This window comes from Mustelus asterias, chromosome X (assembly GCF_964213995.1).
Source record: "Mustelus asterias chromosome X, sMusAst1.hap1.1, whole genome shotgun sequence".
Classification (NCBI taxonomy): domain Eukaryota; kingdom Metazoa; phylum Chordata; class Chondrichthyes; order Carcharhiniformes; family Triakidae; genus Mustelus; species Mustelus asterias.
In genome coordinates this window covers 10,226,979-10,240,588 of record NC_135834.1, presented here as the reverse complement: position 1 = coordinate 10,240,588, position 13,610 = coordinate 10,226,979, and the positions used below count along the sequence as shown (strand labels likewise).

The following is a 13,610-nucleotide window of genomic DNA, read 5'->3' as shown; positions in this document are numbered from 1 at the left end:
AGCAGTCGGCATGTACAGCAAGATCTGAACAAGCAGACAAGCCTTCAGCTTCTTATTCATCTAAAGATTGTGAATATAAGTACATTCATTATATTGTTAATGGCGGCACGGAGGCACACTGCTGCCTCACAGCGCCAGAGACCTGGGTTCAATTCCCGGCTTGGGTCACTGTCTGTGTGGAGTCTGCACGTTCTCCCCGTGTCTGCGTGGGTTTCCTCCGGGTGCTCCGGTTTCCTCCCACAGTCCGAAAGACGTGCTGGTTGGGTGGATTGGCCGTGCTAAATTCTCCCTCAGTGTACCCGGACAGGAGTGTGGTGACTCGGGGATTTTCACAGTAACTTCATTGCAGTGTTAATGTAAGCGACTCTAATAAAATGAACTTTTAAGATAAACAGGTGAAGGGCACATTTGATTAAGTACTTTGAAAACATAAAGGATTGAGGGGACTGGTTGAGGGGGTCATGTGACCCGACTGTCTGCCCCTCTACTGCAGCTACATTCACATCCAGGGGGTCTTGGGCATGCGGTGTCCACCAATACACATCATGCTTTCCGTAACCCATGGGCACCAGGGGGTTGGTGTGTTTCTTCACCCCGGGAATGATATTTTGATTAAATTGATTAAGTTTCCTTTTGATGTTTTGTATTAGTTACAGTGCCCCACCTGGGGCTGCCAACCCCTCTTGTTTTTGTTTAATTTAGTGTTTTTTTCTGTTTTATTAAGAAGACGTGCTGGTCGGCATGGTGGCACAGTGGTTGGCACTGCTGCCTCACGGCGCCAGGGACCCGGGTTCAATTCCAGCCTCGGGTCCATCAGGCCATAAGATATAGGAGCAGAATTAGGCCACTCGGCCCATCGAGTCTGCTCCGCCATTCAATCATGGCTGATATTTTTCTCATCCCCATTCTCCTGCCTTTTCCCCATAACCCATGATCCCCTTATTAATCAAGAACCTGTCTATCTCTGTCTTAAAGACACTCAATGACCCGGCCTCCACAGCCTTCTGCGGCAAAGAGTTCCACAGATTCACCACTCTCTGGCTGAAGAAATTCCTCCTCATCTCTGTTTAAAAGGATCGTCCCTTTAGCCTGAGGTTGTGCCCTCTGGTTCTAGTTTTTCCCACTAGTGGAAACATCCTCTCCACGTCCACTCTATCCAGGCCTCGCAGTATCCTGTAAGTTTCAATAAGATCCCCCCTCATCCTTCCAAACTCCAACGAGTACAGACCCAGAGTCCTCAACCATTCCTCATACGACAAGCTCTTCATTCCAGGAATCATTCTTGTGAACCTCCTCTGGACCCTTTCCAAGGCCAGCACATCCTTCCTTAGATATGGGGCCCAAAACTGTTCACAATACTCCAAATGGGGTCTGACTAGAGCCTTATACAGCCTCAGAAGTACATTCCTGCTCTTGTATTCTAGCCCTCTCGACATGAATGCCAACATTGCATTTGCCTTCCTAACTGCCGACTGAACCTGCACGTTAACCTTAAGAGAATCTTGAACAAGACTCCCAAGTCCCTTTGTGTTTCTGATTTCCTAAGCATTTTCCCATTTAGAAAATAGTCTATGCCTCAATCCCTCCTTCCAAAGTGCATAACCTCACACTTTTCCACATTGTATTCCATCTGCCACTTCTTTGCCCACTCTCCTAACCTGTCCAAGTCCTTCTGCAGCCCCCCTGCTTCCTCAATACTACCCGTCCCTCTACATATCTTTGTATCATCTGCAAACTTAGCAACAGTACCTTCGGTCCCTTCCTCCAAATCGTTAATATATATTCTGAAAAGTTGTGGTCCCAGCACTGACCCCTGAGGCACACCACTAGTCACCAGCTGCCATCCTGAAAAAGACCCCTTTATCCCCACTCTCTGCCTTCTGTCAGTCAGCCAATCCTCTATCCATGCCAGGATCTTACCCTCAACACCATGGGCACTTAACTTATTTAACAGTCTCCTATGCGGCACCTTGTCAAAGGTCTTCTGGAAATCTAAATAAATCACATCCACTGGTTCTCCTTTATCTAACTTCCTTGTTACCTCCTCAAAGAACAGATTTGTCAGACATGACCTCCCCTTGACAAAGCCGTGCTGACTCAGTCCTATTTTACCATGCACTTCCTAGTACTCTGCAATTTCATCTTTAATAATGGTCACTGTCTGTGTGGAGTCTGCACGTTCTCCCCGTGTCTGCGTGGGTTTCCTCTGGGTGCTCCGGTTTCCTCCCACAGTCCAAAGATGTGCGGGTTAGGTTGATTGGCCATACTAAATTGATCCTAGTGTCAGGGGGATTAGCAGGGTAAATATGTGGGGTTATGGGAATAGGCCCTGGGTGGGTTTGTGGTCGGTACAGATTCGATGGGCTGAATGGCCTCCTTCTGTCTTGTAGGGATTCTATAAGAGTACAACTAGGTGACAGCTGGGACACTGGGGGTTGGAAGGAGAGCCATGAGACTGAACAAAGCCAATAAGTTAAGGGAAGGAAATCTGCTGTCCTTACCCGGTCTGGCCTACATGTTTTAAAGTTTATTTATTAATGTCACAAGTCGGCTTACATTAACATGGCAATGAAGTTACGGTGAAAATCCTCCAGTCACCACACTCCTGTTCGGGTACACTGAGGGAGAATTTAGCATGGCCAATGCACCTAACCAGCACGTCTTTCAGACTGTGGGAGGAAACCGGAGCACCAGGAGGAAACCCACACAGACACGGGGAGAACGTGCAGACTTCGCACAGACAGTGACCCAAGCCAGGAATCGAACCCAGGTCCCTGGCGCCGTGAGACAGCAGTGCCAACCACTGTGCCACCGTGCCATAAACGCTCTCAGTAAAGAAAAACCTGATTTTGGTTTTGACTTCACCAACCGACTTGGATTTAGTTAAGAAAGATGGCATCCTCGATACCACAGCAAACCCTCGGCACTACTCCGAAGGGTTGGGTTGAACCAAAAACCTGATCCCACAAGTGTCTAGCCCAGAGCAGAGTGCTACCAACTGAGTTGTAATCTTAATACTTAACTTGTATTTTTCTTGGCTGAGATGGAATTCTATTTGCTTTGTTTTAAAAGTGATAGCCCAACAATAGCTCCACATACAAGACACTTTCTTTTCAAATATTTGCCTCATACACACCTTAAACCTATTCCACACATTCCTATTTTATAGCTGACAAGCCCTTCAAACTGCTCAGTATCAATCAAGTCGTGGCTTGTATTCTGTCTCTTAAACCAAGGTCACGAACAGGGCTGAAATCCAGACGACACTGACTCCAGGTCACACAGACTTTCTATCCTTACTCCATACTTTGAGCTTCCACTGGCTTCAATGAGTTCTGAGACAGCTGACCTACAGACTCTGCTGGGCAGCTAGTGCTCGAAGGGTTGGGTAGACGAGGTGTTTTGGAGGCTTGCGTGCCCTCATCTCGCCTTCATTTCCGACTGTTCCCGAAAAAGTCTCTTGATATGTTCAGCGCCTCCGTAGAAACTAGAAGCAGGAGTAGGCCCTTCGAGCCTGGTGTCTCTGAGAATTGAGGATCAATTGCTGTCTGCAACCCTGGAGAAACATAGAACACAGAAACTAGGACCATTCGGCCCTTCGAGCCTGCTCCATCACTCATTTTGATCATGGCTGATCATCGAATTCAATATCCTGATTCCCACCCCCCTTCCTCCCATATCCCTTTAGCTGCTAGAGCGATATCTAATTCCTTCTTGAAATCAGATGTTTTAGAACATAGAACATAGAACATTACAGCGCAGTACAGGCCCTTCGGCCCTCGATGTTGCGCCGACCAGTGAAACCAATCTAAAGCCCCCCTAATCTACACTATTCCAATATCATCCATATGTTTATCCAATAACCATTTGAATGCTCTTAATGTTGATGAGTCCACTACTGCTGCAGGCAGGGCATTCCACGCCCTTACTACTCTCTGAGTAAAGAACCTACCTCTAACATCTGTCCTATATCTGTCCTATATATAGAACAATAGTTCTATGGTAGTTTTCGTCTCAACTACTTTCTGTGGGAGTGAATTCCACACATTCACCACTCTCTGGGTGAAAAAATTTCTCCTCACCTCAGTTCTAAAAGGTTTACCCCTTATCCTCAAACTATGACCCCCTAGTTCTGGATTCCCCCACCATCGGGAACATTCTTTCTGAATCTACCCTGTCTAACCCTGTTAGAATTTTATAAGTTTCTATGAGATCCCCTCTCGCTCTTCTAAACTCCAGTGAAAACAATCCTAACCGACTTAATCTCTTCTCATGCATCAGTCCCGCCATCCCAGGAATCAGCCTGGTAAACCTTCGCTGCGCTCCCTCGAGAGCAAGAACATCCTTCCTCAGATAAGGACACCAAACCTGCACACAATACTCCAGGTGTGGCCTCGCCAACGCCCTGTACAATTGCAGCAAAACATCCCTATCCCTATACTCAAATCCTCTCACTATGAAGGCTAACATACCATTTGCCTTCTTTACTGCCTGCTGTACCTGCGCACTTACTTTCAGCGACTTGCACGAGGACACCGAGGCCTCACTGAATATCCTTCTTGAATGGACCTTCTCTGTTTTCGTAACTCAGTAACCAGGGTCTCCCATGAGTCCTATTTATTGACTACAGCTCTGCCTTCAAAACCATTATCCCTACAAATCTCACCTCCAAACTCCATGGCCTGGGGCTCGGCTCCTCCCTCTGTGACTGGATCCTAGGCTTCCTAACCCACAGACCACAATCAGTAAGGATTCACTGTATCCCAGTACATGTGGCAATAATAAATCAAATCAAATATTAAGCTGATCTTTCTCTACACCCTAGCTATGACTTTAACTCTACATTCTGCACCCTCTCCTTTCCTGCTCCCCTGTGTACTCTATGAACAGTATGCTTTGTCTGTATAGTGCGCAAGAAACAATACTTTTCACTGTATCCCGACGCATGTGACAATAATAAATCAAATCAAGGATGTCTGAGTTCCTCAGGGATGCTTTGTGGACATCCTTGAAGTGTTGCTGCTGTCCTCCTGGGAGTCTGCTGCTGTAACCAAGTTCTGAGTGGAGCTGTTGCTGGCGTCAGTCATACGGATGACATGTCCCGTCAAGCAGAGCTGGTTTTGAGTGATTAGTACCTCAATTCTGGGCAGGGTGGCCTGGGAGAGGGCACAGATGTTGAACCACCTTTTTGCCACCATACTTGGAGGATCTTGCTAAGGCATTGCAAGTTGTACTTCTCCCGTTGCTTTGAGATGCCTGCTGTAGGTTGCCGAGTCTCCAAGGTATATAGGAGTGTGGGAATTACTGCTGCCTCACAGTGCCAGGGACCCGGGTTCGATTCCCAGCTTGGGTCACTGTCTGGGTGGAGTTTGCACGTTCTCCCCGTGTCTGCGTGGGTTTCCTCCGGGTGCTCCGGTTTCCTCCCACACTCCAAAGATGTGCAGGTTAGGTTGATTGGCCATGCTAAATTGACCCTTAGGGTCAGGAGGTTAATAGGGTTATGGGGCTAGGGCCTGGGTGAGATTGTGGTCGGTGCAGACTCGATGGGCTGAATGGCCTCCTTCTGCACTATAGGATTCTATGATTCCGATTCTGCACAAGAGCAAAAGTACTTCATGCAGACGCTGGAATGACTCAGTAGGTCTGTTGAGAGAGAAACAGAGTTAACACTTTAGGTCAGTGACCCTTCACTTGACTCTGTTCCAAACTTTTTTTTAAATTCCTGGGAATGTGAATGCGATTGCAGTCAAGGCCAGCATATATTGCCCATCCCTTGGTGATGAGGTGTCTCCAACTGTGTTATATATTTTAAAGGGTTGCAGGTTGCTTTAAGAGCTGATCACATGATTTGATGGTGACATCATTCGGGTGTTGCACAGGTTGCTGTTTTATTTTCACTTTGTGCTCTGTACACGCAACAGCTCCTTCAATAAATCTGTTGTTGTTTCAATCTACATGTGCAAACCACATCTTTTTCTCTAAAACCGTTAGGACGTTACAAATTGAGTGGTTTGTTCGTGCCATTTCAGAGGGTAGTTAAGAAACCAACATCATCATTTTGGGTTTGAAGTCATGTATGGGCCAGACTGGATAGGGAGAACAGCCGATAAAGAGGGCATTATTGAATCCGATTTTTGTTTCTTAAACAAGACTGGCATTTTGTTCCAAGTTTTTAGGAATGAACCAAATCCAAATTTCTCCTGTGGTGGGATCGGAATTGACGTCAGTAGAGCATTAATTGGATCCTGAGGTTTACTAATTGAGCAACATTACCACTGTGCTACTGGCCTGTTAACAGATTGAGAATGCCGGTGTGAGGAAACTACTTTACAGACACACCTTGCGTAAGGAATGTTAACACTTGGCTGCTGAGTTGCCCAGACAAGCGATGGGAAATCGACATTGCAAAGGCCTTGCTCCAGTCGGAGACCGGAGACAGTCATGGATTTTTTGCTTTGTTCTCAGACTCGCAAGGGAAGGGTCTGAAGAGGCGAGTCTCCCGGGGGCACACGTTAGCTACACATTCCCGAAAGGATTACATTCTCCAAAGTGACCTTTCAAAGGTGCAGAGTAAGAATAAACAGTTTCCGACAAGCCCTTGATGTAGTATTAGCTGAGTCTGAAGGTTTCAAATAAAACCGACAGCAAACATTGCTGACTTTGGATGATTCTGGTGTCAGACCGCACCCATAGTTTCTCCAATTTCACAATCGATGCGTTACAACTCCATTCATTCCATCCATTACTGCTTTTATCATTGAAGCAGAGTGGGCAAACTCTGCTGCTGGATGAAGCAGACTCGAATGCAATAACATAAATCTCCCTTGAGTCATTCATTGCCCGCCGCCTATCGGACATCACCCTGTGTGCACACTATTGTCCTCGTACTCCGGTCAACTGACACCATGGACAAAGACACTGCTGCCTCGCAGCGCCAGGGACCCGGGTTCGATTCCAGCCTCGGGTCACTGTCTGTGCAGAGTCTGCACGTTCTCCTCCATGTCTGCGTGAGTTTCCTCCGGATGCTCCCGAGGTTTGTACGATCCCACCCGAGGCCAATGGAGAATGCCGCTCTCCAAGCCTTGCCCGGAATGGGGGCGGGCATGCCGGTAAAATTCCGGTCACAGAGGTTTACAGCATGGAAACAGGCCCTTCGGCCCAACTTGTCCATGCCGCCCTTTTTTTTAAACCCCTAAGCTAATCCCAATTGCCCGCATTTGGCCCATATCCCTCTGTACCCATCGTACCCATGTAACTGTCCAAATGCTTTTTAAAAGACAAAATTGTACCCGCCTCTACTACTACCTCTGGCAGCTTGTTCCAGACACACACCACCCTCTGTGAGAAAAAATTGCCCCTCTGGACCCTTTTGTATCTCTCCCCTCTCACCTTAAACCTATGCCCTCTAGTTTTAGACTCCCCTACCTTTGGGAAAAGATATTGACTATCTAGCTGATCGATGCCCCTCATTATTTTATAGACCTCTATAAGATCACGGTATAAGATCATGGACGGCACGGTAGCACAGTGGTTAGCACTGCTGCTTCACAGCTCCAGGGACCTGGGTTCGATTCCCGGCTTGGGTCACTGTCTGTGTGGAGTTTGCACGTTCTCCCCGTGTCTGTGTGGGTTTCCTCCGGGTGCTCCGGTTTCCGCCCACAGTCCAAAGATGTGCGGGTTAGGTTGATTGGCCAAGCTAAAAAAAAAAATTGCCCTTAATGTCCTGGGGTGCGTCAGTTATAGGGGTTAGTGGGTAAAATATGTAGGGGTATGAGGGTAGGGCCTGGGTGGGATTGTGGTCGGTGCAGACTTGATGGGCCGAATGGCCTCTTTCTGTGCTGTAGGGATTCTAAGATTCTAAGATCACCCCTCAGCCTTCTACGCTCCAGAGAAAAAAGTCCCAGTCTATCCAGCCTCTCCTTATTACTCAAACCATCAAGTCCCGGTAGCATCCTAGTAAATCTTTTCTGTACTCTTTCTAGTTTAATAATATCACAGTCCAAAGATGTGCAGGTTAGGTGGATTGGCTATGGTAAATTACCCCTTAGTGTTAGGGGGGCTAGAAGGGTTACGGGGATAGGGTCTGGGTGGGATTGTGGTCAGTGCAGGCCTGATTAGCCAAATGGCCTCCTTCTGCACTGTAGGGATTCTATGATTCTATGTACATAGAGTACATAGGGGGAGAAGGAAAGGAGAGGGTACAGAATGTAGTGTTACAGTCATAGCTAGGGTGTAGAGAATTTTTAGAGAGTTTAAAAGAATTAGAATAGAGCTTTAGAGCATAGAACGAGAGTAAATGATAGAATCAGAGGGTATGCTGGGTACAGCTCGCAAGAAGTCACCTCACTCTGGCGCCATCTTGGATTTCCAATACCGAGAGTGGGAATGGAAATGGAACATATCCAATTCTCCGGTACAAACATTATTCACCTGAAGGAGCACTGAAATAGGTGATAAAGGCAGCAGATATTTATTTACAAGGCTGTATAGGAGTTTTATAGAATTTGCTGACAGAATATTTACTGATTTTTGTGATCATAATATTCCTATGCAAGCGAGCTCTGACTGTAACACTACATTCTGCACCCTCTCCCTTCCTTCTCCCCTATGTACTCTATGTACATAGAATCATAGAATCCCTACTATGCAAGTGTAATGATGATGAGAGGGACAATGGAACCCCCTTCTGTGCTTCTAAACAAGGTACTTCTAAAAGAATCCAAAGACTGATTACCATCTCCAGTGAAGACAAAGGAACATAACAACTATCTAATCTCAAAGACCCTGGGTATAATTGCCTCGATGAGACTAGTGTATCCTGGGTCTCCAGCTGGAATATACATAGGAAGAGGTTAAAAGCCTGCTTGGTACCAGCCTGGGTGTCAGTCTGTGCATGTACGCTGTGAGAAACAGCAGCTGGAAGTTTGCCACACCAAGGCAAGGCCCCTGCATAAATAGCCAGCTTTTGCAGGACCATCTAAACGCACCCCGGACATTCTCTCTTCCACCTTCTTCCGTCAGGAAAAAGATACAAAAGTCTGAGGTCACGTACCAACCGACTCAAGAACAGCTTCTTCCCTGCTGCTGTCAGACTTTTGAATGGACCTACCTCGCACTAAGCTGATCTTACTCTATACCCTAGCTGTAACTGTAACACTACATTCTGCACCCTCTCCTTTCCTTCTCCTCTATGTACTCTATGAACGGTATGCTTTGTCTGTATAGCGCGTAAGAAACAATACTTTTCACTGTATCCCAATACATGTGACAATAATAAATCAAATCAATAAAAACTCTTTCTCTGACTGTGAAAGTCAATCAGCCAGCAGAAGGACTGTATCTGGAAAAAGAACTGAGTTCACTATCTAACTACAGATTTGATTTGAGTTGATTTGATTTATTATTGTCACATGTATTGGGATACAGTGAAAAGTATTGTTTCTTGCGCACTATACAGACAAAGCATACCGTTCATAGAGAAGGAAAGGAGAGGGTGCAGAATGTAGTGTCAGAGTCATAACTAGAGTGTAGAGAAAGATCAACTTAATGCAAGGCAAGTCCATTCAAAAGTCTGACAGCAGCAGGGAAGAAGCTGTTCTTGAGTCGGTTGGTACGTGACCTCAGACTTTTGTATCTTTTTCCCAAAGGAAGAAGGTGGAAGAGAGAATGTCTGGGCTGTGTGGGGTCCTTGATTATGCTGGCTGCTTTGCCGAGGCAACGGGAAGTGTAGACAGAGTCAATGGATGGGAGGCTGGTTTGCGTGATGGATTGGGCCACATTCACGAGCTTTTGTCGTTCGTTGCGGTCTTGGGCAGAGCAGGAGCCATACCAAGCTGAGACACCTGAACCAAAGAATCAACTGCTGGAATCAATCTGTATCAGCCCCAACATTCATCATCTACTCCCCACAACTCGAGGACTATTCCATATAACTTTTTATTGATATTTACTTACTGTTGGACTCAATTCTTACTTCTAATGTGAATGATTTGATTTGATTTGATTTATTATTGTCACACGTATTGGGACACAGTGAAATGTGGAAGGATACCCGGGGAGAACATGCAAGCTCCGCACAAACAGCGACTCAAGCCGGGAATCGAACCCGGGTCCCTGGCGCTGTGAGGCAGCAGTGCCAACCACTGTGCCACCGTGCCGCCTCATTTCCTCTGTGTCTCCTGTTGCAAATCTGCTTAAATTTATATTTCCTTTCCCTGTGTAATTAAACTGGATCGTGAAGATTCCTGACACTGATTGTACATCAGAAACATTAATCACGGCTTGAATCACCGCAACAATTGCTCCTTGCAGTTTGATTTGTGCCTAAACAACAACTGGCATGCAAACTCAAAGCTGATTACTGTCTAGATCAACGGCTGGGGCCGTGTACATTTCCGCAAGTTTCACACTGATACAATGCAGAGTTTGGGATTCAGGAATGCGATTGGAATAGAATTCGGTAACTTTGCTCTGCATTCAGACCCTGCAAATCCTGAGCTAGGAGCGCATGGATAATGCCAGCTGAGTGAAGGTTGCAGAAAAGGTGCTCCGGTTCAGAGCACATCACAGCAAATCACAAACCAAATATCACAAAGAGCTCACCACTGAATGCCAGTGAGGACTTGCTGTCAACCTTGGCTCAGTCGAGCCTCTTGTGCCACTCCTGCACACACTCAGGGACTGCTCCTAGAATCCCGATAGCGCAGAAGGAGGCCATTCAGCCCATCAAGACTACACCGACAGAGCATCCCAGCCCAGCCTTATTCCCATAACCTCACATATTTGCCCTGCTAATTCCCCCTAACCTCCACATTTTTGGACACTAAGTGTCAATTTAGCATGGCCAATCCACCCAACCTGCACATCTTTGGATACTGAGGGACAGTTTAGCATGGCCAATCCACCTAACCTGCACATCTTTGGATACTGAGGGACAGTTTAGCATGGCCAATCCACCTAACCTACACATCTTTGGATACTGAGGGACAGTTTAGCATGGCCAATCCACCTAACCTGCACATCTTTGGACACTTAGGGACAATTTAGCTTGGCCAATCCACCTAACCTGCACATCTTTGGACACTTAGGGACAATTTAGCATGGCCAATCCCCCTAACCTGCACATCTTTGGATACTAAGGGGCAACTTAGCATGGCCAATCCACCCAACCTGCACATCTTTGGACACTAAGGGGCAATTTAGCATGACCAATCCATCTAACCTGCACATCTTTGGAGTGTGTGAGGAAACCAGAGCTCCTGGAGGAAACCCACGCAGACACGGGGAGAATGTGCAAACTCCACACAGACAGTGACCTGAGGCCGGAATTGAACCCGGGTCCCTGGCGCTGTGAGGCAGCAGTGCTAACCACTGTGCCACCGTGCCGCCCAACAAGGGTGGGGTGGTATTTGTCGAGGTTCATCCCTCGCAGCTCTGTAATGCAGGACTCTTGTGCCCGACAGGCTGTTCCCAGGAATGCACAAGATTAACTCAATTGCAGCCGGAGGAACATCCACTCGGTGAAAGACACCCTTTGTTCTGCCCAAAACCTGTCAGTCGAGTGCAGAAGCGCTGTCGATGATGGAATGTTGCAGACTAGCACTAATCATTTTATGTTTTCTCACGGACAGCAACACAAGAAGTTAAAAACCCCAGAATTCCTTCACTTTTCATGTTTTATTTTTACCTTCCAACATCTAGCACTCTGAGCTGAGGGACACACTAAAGCTTGGTGTTGCTGCCACAGAGGCTGAACAGGGAAAGGCCACTGTCCAAGGCTTGCCTGCCGCAGTCCACCAAGAGGCCGTTATGGACCACAGAATGTTTGACACAAAGTGTACATTGCATTGTATTTTTTTTTATACTTTTCCAATTCAATCAAATCAAATCCAATTCAGAGTCTCAACAAGTTGAGACATTTCAGATCCAGGCTGACAAGACAGGGCGAGCAACCAAACCACCCTGTCCTGGGCCTGATCTACATGAGCCAAGCTGATTGGAGAAGGGGGAGGTTCCTCCTCCAAGACTTGAGCTCATTTGCATCTTAGCCAAAAGGCCGAGATGCACATTGCATTGTATTATGTAATTGGGATTGGTTGTAAAGTGCTCTGGGACAACTTGTGGTCACGAAAGGTGCCAAATAGATGCAAGTCTCTCCCTTTTAATGTTGGGATAGAGGAATAAAAGGATTGAGAGAGGGAATTTTAGAGTTTAGAGCCCGGGCAGCTGAAGGCTTACTGCCAATGGGGGAGCTTCCTGTCCACCAATGCCTTTAATTCAAAATTCCCATCCTCATGTCGACCTCCAGCCATACAACTACCAGAGATTCAAGATGGCGCCTGAGTGAGACGACTTCTTGCGAGCTGTCCCCAGCATCCCCTCCAATTCTATCTTTTACTCTCGTTCTATGCTTCCCAAACTCTATTCTACCTCTTTTAAACTCTCTAACAATGCACTATTTATCGACACCCCAGCTATGACTGTAACACTACATTCTGCACTCTCCTTTCCTTCTCTATGAATGGTATGCTTTGTCTGTATAGTGCGCAAGAAACAATACTTTTCACTGTATCCCAACACGTGACAATAAATCAAATATTAAGTTGATCTTTCTCTACACCCTATCTGTGACTGTGACACTACATTCTGCACCCTCTCCTTTCCTTCTCTATGAACAGTATGCTTTGTCTGTATAGTGCGCAAGAAACAATACTTTTCACTGTATCTCAATACATGTGACAATAATAAATCAAATCAAATAAATGGTAACCTCTTTTTCTTGAACTCACTCCCATGAGTTCCCATTCAATGCACGGGAGGGAGGCTTGGATGGGAATGATCTTCCAAAACAACTGCGGGGTCTGACAAAAAGAACAAATGGCTGACCACTCCCAGACCATCAGGCATGGTGTCATCTGTGACGGCTGAAGCTGCACACCTGTTTCAATAAATCAACAAAAGGTGTTGCCTGTACTGTGGATAAAAAAAGCTACCGCAGACCGAGAAAAAAAACAAGCTGGCAAAGTAAGGGTGGCAACCAGAGAAAACCAGAAACAAGAGCAAATGGAACTTTGAATCCAATCCAAAGGAGGACGCTCCACAATTGATCTTTCCCGCACTAATAGCTTTGGCAGGATTGCATTTCGTCAGCAGTTATTCAATTATGTGTCACATCTGACAGGCTGGCTTGCTGAAAGACACTGCTGAGGCACACCTTTTGAGAGGCAAAAACGGCACATTGGTGACACCTTGTGGTAAGCACTGATTACAGCATGCTCCAACATTTAAAAAGTCCTGCAGTGCAGAAAGAGGCCATTCAGCCCATCGAGTCTGCACCAGCCAGAATCCCACCCAGGCCCGATCCCCATAACCCCATGCATTTACCCTAGCTAATCCCCAGACACTAAGGGGCAATTTAGCTTGGCCAATCCACCTAACCTGCACATCTTTGGACACTAAGGGGCAATTTAGCATGGCCAATCCACCTAACCAGCACATCTTTGGACACTAAGGGGCAATTTAGCATGGCCAATCCACCTAACCTGCACATCTTTGGACACTAAGGGGCAATTTAGCATGGCCAATCCACCTAACCAGCACATCTTTGGACA

The 13,610-nt window shown here is 46.6% G+C and overlaps 1 long non-coding RNA gene across 1 annotated transcript in view; it reads right to left on the bottom strand.

Moving 5' to 3' along the window:
* LOC144481915 (uncharacterized) overlaps window positions 1-12,846 on the bottom strand; it is a 50,298-nt gene extending 37,452 nt beyond the window's left edge. Inside the window, exon 1 of the long non-coding RNA XR_013495800.1 lies at window positions 12,770-12,846. This is a non-coding gene — a long non-coding RNA (uncharacterized LOC144481915). The remainder of the gene's footprint in view (window positions 1-12,769) is intronic.
* Between the last annotated feature and the right edge of the window lie 764 nt (window positions 12,847-13,610).